Raw genomic sequence first — 9,115 nt, 5'->3', positions numbered from 1 at the left:
TATTAGATAAAGATATCTATTACTTATGGATGAGAATGTTTCATTTGTGAGTAGTACCTGTGGTAAACTTATCCGCATCAGAGGACGGCTCCTGGGAATACGTAAACCGCCGTGTTCACCATGTCTAAACTGGCTTGCAGCATATAAGTGATTTGAGGATAATCCTTTTTTAAACTGCTTGTTTATCTCAGTAGGTTTCAGACAACAGCTTCTCTCATCCGCATGTTATTAAAAACCTGCGGATTATGTATTTTACTTACGCTTATCTATCTTGATATGTGTTTTTAAATTTACCCTCTCACACACACACACACACACACGCTCACGCACACACACATTGTCTGAATTTGTGGGATAAAAAATTATTGTTATATAGGCGCAGGAGTGGCTGTGTGGTAAGTAGCTTGCTTACCAACCACATGGTTCCGGGTTCAGTCCCACTGCATGGCACCTTGGGCAAGTGTCTTCTGCTATAGCCCTGGGCCGACCAAAGCCTTGTGAGTGGATTTGGTAGACGGAAACTGAAAGAAGCCCATCGTATATATATATGTGTGTGTGTGTGTGTGTGTGTGTATGTGCGTGTTTGTGTGTCTGTGTTTGTCCCCCCCCCCCCAACATCGCTTGACAACCGATGCTGGTGTGTTTACGTCCCCGTCACCTAGTGGTTCGGCAAAAAGAGACCGATAGAATAAGTACTAGGCTTGCAAAGAATAAGTCCTGGGTCGATTTGCTTGACTAAAGGTGGTGCTCCAGCATGGCCACAGTCACATGACTGAAACAAGTAAAAGAGTAAAAGAGTATATATTGATAACAATGCAGTGTGAGGGAGGTATTTGAGGACATGTCTGGAAATTTAATAAAACAACTTTAATCTATTTCGTTTTGGGATTTGGTTTGCAAGATTCTTTTTATGAGTTCGTGTGTTGAAGCATATTCTGTTGTGGCTGGGGAGAGTCATTTTCTTTTTGTGCCTTATAATGTAACACACTCGCCGGTAAAACTTTAATCTAGCAAAAACCAAATGCATTTTAATAAAAAAATTGTGTAATTTTTTAGTAGTAGTAGTAGTAGTATTGGTAGTAGTGGTGGTGGTGGTGGTGGTGGTGGTGGTGATAGTGGTGGTGGTGGTGGATGTGGTGATGGTAGTGGTGGTGGTGGTAGTGATAGTGGTGGTGGTGTTGGTGTTGGTGGTGTTGGTGGTGTTGGTGGTGGTGGTAGTGGTGGTGGTGGTAGTGGTGGTGGTGGTAGTGTTGGTGATAGTGGTGGTGGTGGTGGTGGATGTGGTGATGGTAGTGGTGGTAGTGATAGAGGTGGTGGTGGTGTTGGTGTTGGTGGTGTTGGTGGTGTTGGTGGTGGTGGTAGTGGTGGTGGTGGTAGTGGTGGTGGTGGTGGTGGTGGTGAATGTGGTGATGATGATGATGATGATGATGATGATGATGATGATGATGATGATGATGATATACCAAACTCCTGGATAATAAGAACAATGGAAATGTAGGGAGTAGCAGAGAATGTGAGAAGCCATATATGGAATAGCATGAAATGCTATGTTACAAAGCCTGAACTAGTTAAAACTAAAATTCCTTACTTTATGTGGTATCACTGCAGTCATCAAGCTAAAAGATGTCCTATATCCTACAATAACTGAAGAGTTAAAGTATGCTTTTGGGGGAAAAAACTAAACTTAAAATCTGGTATCAAAGAGAAAAGGTTAGAATTTTTGTATCTAAAGCAAAAAATAGTGAGAAGTTGCTTATGATTTCCTGCTAAGGCTCAATACACATTCTTCATATGTAATTTCTCTGAAATCAAGGATCAGTTTAAGCATTGTAATTGTATAGTCAAAGCGAGCATTTGTTCACTCTGGCTGTACCATTACAATGCTTTTAGATTAGTTGCACAGCCAAGCTCTAATTTCCACGTAACTAAACACTTTTAAACTTCGTATATTGGTAGAATGTGTTTATAAAACATCTTTTTATCTTGGCTTTATTGAGAAAATTCTATAGTTTGTAAGATATTTGTTGTTGTTTTTCTTCAATTTCTGCAATTTCAACCAATCACTGACGTCTATTGAGGTAAAAAAAAAACATTCTGTGCCGTATGAATATATCCCTCGTTTAAGAAACAGATTGGGTTTATTTACATTTGTTAAGAAAAAAAAATACCCTTCCCCCCACTCCTAACCCTAAAACAGATTGAAATGCAATAGATCGATACTAGGGTCATAATTATGGGTGACAATTTCATATGACACCGCTAGAAAAAACTGCCGTTCAAACCGAAAAGATCCGAAATGTGATAAGTAGAAGGGTGAAGCTGGTGTATGGAATGCAAATCAGAAGACTTTGGCCAGTTTGGGTCCATAGTAGAAGACCATGTGTTTAGGAAGTAAACTTCTTAACCATACAGTAACGCCTGCGTCTCTCTCTCTCTCTGTAAAGTTTTAAAAAAGATAAGCAGAACAAGATGCAAATGTTCATAAATATAAATTTTAAAGAAACACACAACTAGGTGCATGCTCTAAGATTGAAAAGTGATTTCTCTTCTACATAAAATAACCAGTCTAATAATAATAATAATAATAAAACATTGTGTACAGTGCTCAGGTGCACCACAACTCAATCTAAAGTGTATGTATAGTAAATAGGGTAATGTACAAGCGTCAGGAAAAGGAACAGTGCATGAGTCATGACATACACATATGTGTATGAGTATGGAAGGGGGAGAAAATCAGGTGTAGTTTCGGCGGATTTCGGAAAGCATGAGGGCCTTAAAGGATGCAGTGTCATGGCAGTCAACAACTGACGCAAGCAGTTTATTCCATGCTTCAGCAACTCTTAGCGTGAAAAAATGTTTCCGAAAGTCATGGGAGCTGTGCTGTTTTCTGACTTCGTAGGCATGTCCACGTGTGTTGGACACATGGAGATCTATTTCACTTTTATTTTTAGACAAATTTGTGGCCTTGATATTTATGTCCATCACAAGCCTCTAAGATTAAGTACAATTGCTAGCGAACCTGCATATATTCTTTACCTTTAGATGAATGTTTCGTGGTTTTATTCTTAATCAGCTTCGTTATTAGTAATAACAGTTACTTCCCTTAGACTCAAAATTTTTAGCTGTCCGTTGTTATTTCCCTTCAATTTCAGTTTCTTTTTATTAAGAAGGTAGGCGAGGGGCCACAAGAAACTTATTTATATACTACTGACGTTGTGAATTAAATTATTTGATTTAACACTTTATTGTCTAGATATATAACGATACTAATTTTAGATGTAATTTCAGCAACTGTCCAAGACATACCCTTGCATTGCCCGCATGCGTTGCTGCAAATGTCCTCTATCAGTAATCTTTTCTTAAAAGTGACGAAGATTGTAAAACAAACTATAGTGAAAGTAGAAGTAGATGGTGGAATAGATCGCAAATATAATATTGGCTGTTGGTCGTTTGCAAGAGAAATACACCATCAGTAGAGTGCAACTGTAAGAGTCTATCTCCACACCGTCTTCCTTCCTTCCTCAACAGTGTAACAGTTTGACATTGTGATTTCTGCAATGTGGTGCATAAATTGTCAAGTAAATGAGAGGCATCTTTGCCTCCACTGATTCAATTGCAAAGTGTTGAGTAAAGTTATTCGATTGCAGACCTCTTTTCAGTCTTTTTATTATTACTGGGCCACACATAGTCCCCAGATGGTAACATTGATTTCAAGGCCTTCCCAGATGAGTGACTGGTTATTCATAGACATTTATAGATTGTAAATTTATTCTGTCCAGTTACGTATCAGTATAGTGGTCATTTGCAAACTCCAGAGGTGACACTTTCATTTCTCCTTAGCCCTCACGTCACACAGTTGTTAATGTTTATTTCAGTTGGGTCACGCCCTTCCAATTGCTATAGATTCATAATGCATCTTATGGCTATGGCTGTGGCTGTCACCTTGATGGTGAGGAATCCTACATTGGGGGTGGTAACGACTACGGTAGGGTAGCTGACTGCTTATTGTGATCATTCGTCTTTTGGTTTCCTGTAGCTTTGCTCTCTTTTACAAACCCAGTGAACATATATTTCCTATTTCAAAGAAATTCAAGCAATAGATATAAAACCCAAGTTAAAAAGATTCTCAACAATTCAACTTCTCTGGTCGACATTAAGATGCCCACCCCCAACAGGGGCCTTAACTCTCACATTTTAGAGCTCCATGACCTCCATTTTTCAGGAGCAAAATATTTTTAACAGGTTCGATAAGACTGGAATTTTGGAATAAACCTTCTTCCATGAAAAGTTAGCTTAAACTGTGCTCTAAATGGTGTAGTCAAATCCTATTTTATGGACTCAACCATGTTCTAAAATAAGTTGAAAGGTAGGCTACTATAAATTGGCTCAAACTTTCTGGACAACCCAACGTATATATATATATATATATATATATATATATATATATATATATATATATATATATTATATATATATTATATATATATATATATATACATATATACGAGTGGGAGCGGGGCTGAAAAGTTCTTGGCTTTGGGTAAAAGGAAATATAGGTGGATCAGTTACTTAAGATTTTATTCAGCATATTCCATTTTCAGACTCTCATGCTTATTGCAGTGGCCCTTCAATTTTTCTAATCCCTGTAAAAGAACTCAGAAGGTTGGGACGCCAACCACACTTTTCATGATACCCTTAAAGTCAGGAACTTTTCAGTACCTCTTGTGTATATATGTTCTTTTATTCTTTTACTTGTTTCAGTCATTTGACTGCGGCCATGCTTTTAGTCGAACAAATCAACCCCAGGACTTATTCTTTGTAAGTCATTCCATCGGTCTTCTTGCCGAACTGCTAATGTACGGAAAACTTAAACACACCAACATCAGTTTGTTAATCGATGGCGGGGGACAAACACAGATAGACAAACATACAATGTAATTATTCATTTTCATTCCAGGTGCCATTATATTAAACATTTGCAAAGAGTAACCATGCCATGCACAAAAAATCCAGCAGAACTGTCAGATTTTCAAAGAGGTCGTATTGTTGGGCAATCTGAGGCTGGTTTTTGCCAGCGAAAAACTGCCAAAAATCTTCAAATTCCTTTTGCTACTGTAAATAGAATTATAGTGCAATTCAAAAGCCAAGGAAAAAATCAACAGATTCTCGTCCCAGCTGACCTGGGCCCTTGGAAAGGAAGCTTCGCTGTTTGAAGAGAATTGTGGAAAAAAACCCCGTTAAAAGGCTTCTGATATTGCAAAACAGCTAGAAGTTAGTCCAAGAACGTGTGCTACATATCTGCATAAGCTTGGATATTATGGAAGAGCTGCTAGAAGAAAACCTCTCCTTCAACCAATTAATATCATGAAAAGAAAGAAATGAAGAGATGCCAGAAAAATCCAGTTCATTTTAGGATAGAGTGATTTTCTCAGATGAACCCAGATTTGCATTATTTTCAGACAGTAGATGTGTTGGGTCTGGAGGCTTCCCAGTCAAGAATTTGATTTGAAACAACTCCAACCAACTGTGAAACATGGCGGTATCTCAGTAATGTTAGGGGAAGCTGTCACCAGCAATGGTTGTTCTGAGCTGATGGAATGTGTTGGAACTCTGAAAAATACATTGAAATACTTAAGCAAGGACTACTTCCGATGTATTCACATAATGACATAATGAAAAATGAGTTTTTATTCATGGAAGATGGGGCTCCATGCCATACAGCGAAAAGGAATCAAGAATGGCTGACTGAAAATCAGATGAAAAAGCTTCCTTGGCCCAGCCAATCTCTTGACATGAACCCAATTGAAAATCTTTGGAGTATATGAGATAGAGCTATACGAAAAACTCTACCTAAAGCTAAAGATGAATTCTTTTGATTGTTGCATGAAAAGTGGACAGAAACCCCCTCTGGCTACCTGACATGTCATGTAATGTTATGGGTTGGTCTGCCCCTCTGGCTAATCTGACATGTCATGTAATGTTATGGGTTTTCTGCCCCTCTGGCTAATCTGACATGTCATGTAATGTTATGGGTTGGTCTACCCCTCTGGCTAATCTGATATGTCATGTAATGCTATGGGTTTGTCTGCCCCTCTGGCTAATCTGGCATGTCATGGAATGTTATGGGTTGGTCTGCCCCTCTGGCTAATCTGACATGTCATGTAATGTTATGGGTTGATGTCAGATTAGCCAGAGGGGCAGACAAACCCATAACATTACATGACATGTCAGATTAGCCAGAGGGGTAGACAAAATATTATGAGCAGAAGAGAACTAGTGCCTTCAACATTATATGGCTGCTTATGGCCATATCATGTTGAATATATAGGTATGTAATATATATGTATGTATGTATATCATCATCGTTTAACGTCCACTTTCCATGCTGGTATGGGTTGGACAGTTTGACTGAGTACTAGCAAGCCAGGAGGCTGCCCCAGGCTCCTGTCTGATATGGTAAGGTTTCTACAGCTGGATGCCCTTCCTAATGCCAACAACTCTGAGAGTGTTGTAAGTGCTTTTTACGTGTCACTGCCATGGGGGCCAGTCAGGCGGCACTGGCAATGGCCACGCTCAACTGATGCTTTTTAAGTGCTACCGGAACAGGAGCCAGTCAGGCAGCAATGGCATCGGCCACACTCAACTGATGCTTTTTAAGTGCCACTGGCACGGGTGCCTGTCAGGCAGCACTGGTAATGGTCACACTCAACTGGTGCTTTTTAAGTGTGACTGGCATGGGTGCCAGTCTGGCAGCACTGGCATCGAGGCGGCAGATATATTGCAAGCCAAGAAAACCAATGCCTGGATTGAACAGCACACAAGTGTTAATAACATCATGGGAACCATCAAAGACAACAAATACAAATGGGTTAGGTACATTGCATGACTGAAAGACAACAGATGGACAATCAGGGTGACAGAATAGACACCAAAACAATGGACAGATCAAGAGGATGGCCTAAGACAAGATAGTGAGATGGTTTCACTTACTACCTGAAGCAGTGCTTTTCAACCTTTTTGCAGGAGCGGAATCCCAAGGAAACATTCCACTGGCTCGAGGAACCCCTGTGCAATAATTTGATAGTTTTATGCACACATATCTGCACAGGAGACTTAAAAACTACTGCTGATTTTAGCAGTTTTGTAACTTCTTGCGGAACCCCTGGACTGTAATGGCAGAACCCTAAGGTTCCGCGGAACCCTGGTTGAAAACCACTGACCTGAAGTCTACATAGCCATGACTGGTAGAGACAGACAGCGGTGGAAGGAATCCAGGGAGGGGGCTCCTCCTTCAGAAATAATGAAGCCCTGGATATTGCAATATATATATGTATGTACATGGATGTGTGTGTGTTTGTGTGTGTGTGTAAGTGCATAAGGAGGAACAACTTTTCTTTCAAATATGTTATAATAAAAACATGAGTATGATGAAATTTGATTTCTTTTTTTTTATTAATGATTTTTCAAATTTTCTTTTTAGTTCTTTATATTATGGTTTGGAACAGTTATACTCCTAAATCCATTTGATACTTCGAGACTTCCACAATCTTATATTTTTAAAACAAAATAACAGCCAAATATCCCTCAAATCATACTGCCAGAGTGAAGAATAGGATAGTCATAGCTGGTATGAAATACCTTTGATGCTAGATTTTTTCGGTCAGGGCTCACCTGGAATTAACCAATGACAACGACCAGGTTAATGTGGCAGCATATCTTAGTCGGTAACAACTGAGACACAAGACCAGTGGAAATGGATCAAATCTCAGCTAAGCCACATGTTCTATGGAATCAAGAATCTGAAAGTAGAAAGAAAAGATAAAGTTAAATTTACATTTTTTTTCTTTTATTTGTTTCAGTCATTTGACTGTGGCCATGCTGGAGCGAGAGTTTGTAAGGACAATGGATAGGATGAAGAGATGCAGTTGTGTTTCCTGCGCATTCCCCTGATTTAATACCTGCAGACTTTTAGTCAAAAACATCGACCCCAGGACTTATTTGTTGTAAGCCTAGTACTTATTCTATTGATCTCTCTGCCGAACTGCTAAGTGACGGGGACGTAAACACACCAGCATAGGTTGTCAAGAGATGTTGGGGGGACAAACAGACACACAAACATATACACACACGTACATACATATATATATATACACACACACACGATAGGCTTCTTTCAGTTTCCATCAACCAAATCCACTCACAAGGCTTCGGTCGGCCCAAGGCTACAGTAGAAGACACCTGCCAAGATGCCACGCAGTAGGACTGAACCCAGAACCATGTGGTTGGTAAGCAAGCTACTTACCACACAGCCATTCCTGCGCCTATGGTTAAGAAGTTCGCTTCCCAACTACATGGCCGTGAGTTCAGTCCCACTGTGTGACTCCTTGCTCCTTAGGTAAGTGTCTTCTACTATATCATCAAACCTACTCAAACCTTGTGAGTGGTTTTGGTAGACAAAAACTGTAAGGAGCCTGTTATATATATATGTGTGTGTGTGTGTGATCATCATTATCACCATTGCTTTAATGTTTGAATTTCCCAATTCACATGAATTAGCTGGAATTTATTGGGACAGATTTTCTATGCCTAGATGCCCTTCCCATTGCCTTATGTATTTCCAAGCTAGGCAATATTTCTCCATGGCCAGGCATATCTTCACAGAAGATTGAAAACAAAGGATATTGCTTGTATGATGTTGACTCTTGTGTACAACCATCACATGAGACCAAGACAAAGAGACAGAAACACACACACACTCATGCAACATTTCATTTCATTTCATTTCATTTGAGTTTGAGTCCATGCTCAGGCCAAGTCGAAGACTCCACCCTCAGAGTCTGGTGTGGTTGCGAGGTTGTATTCTCTGTTTAATTTTGACATGTGTAGGAGCGAGTTTGTGCTCATTGTGTATATCCTGGGAGATGGGGTTAATCTCTAATGGTGCTTAAGTATCTATCCAGCTGCAATTTGAATGATTCCACACTGCATCCTGATAGATTTCTGACATGTACCGGAATGGAGTTGAATAGTTGTGCTCCTCGAACCAACAGACTTGATTCTCGCAGGGTTTTTGCTGCCTGGCCAGACTTTTTGTTGATTGGTGGTAGCTGGCAGC

At 39.8% G+C, this 9,115-nt stretch overlaps 1 protein-coding gene across 1 annotated transcript in view; it reads right to left on the bottom strand.

Moving 5' to 3' along the window:
• Window positions 1-210, bottom strand: part of LOC115221399 — a 25,837-nt gene extending 25,627 nt beyond the window's left edge. The window contains exon 1 of the mRNA XM_036510955.1: window positions 58-210. The gene's annotated coding sequence lies outside the window, so the exon portion shown is untranslated. The remainder of the gene's footprint in view (window positions 1-57) is intronic.
• Between the last annotated feature and the right edge of the window lie 8,905 nt (window positions 211-9,115).

Source organism: Octopus sinensis, linkage group LG18 (genome assembly GCF_006345805.1).
Source record: "Octopus sinensis linkage group LG18, ASM634580v1, whole genome shotgun sequence".
Lineage (NCBI taxonomy): Eukaryota > Metazoa > Mollusca > Cephalopoda > Octopoda > Octopodidae > Octopus > Octopus sinensis.
The sequence above is the reverse complement of the archived record's forward strand: the minus strand, read 5'-3'. Positions and strand labels throughout refer to the sequence as shown.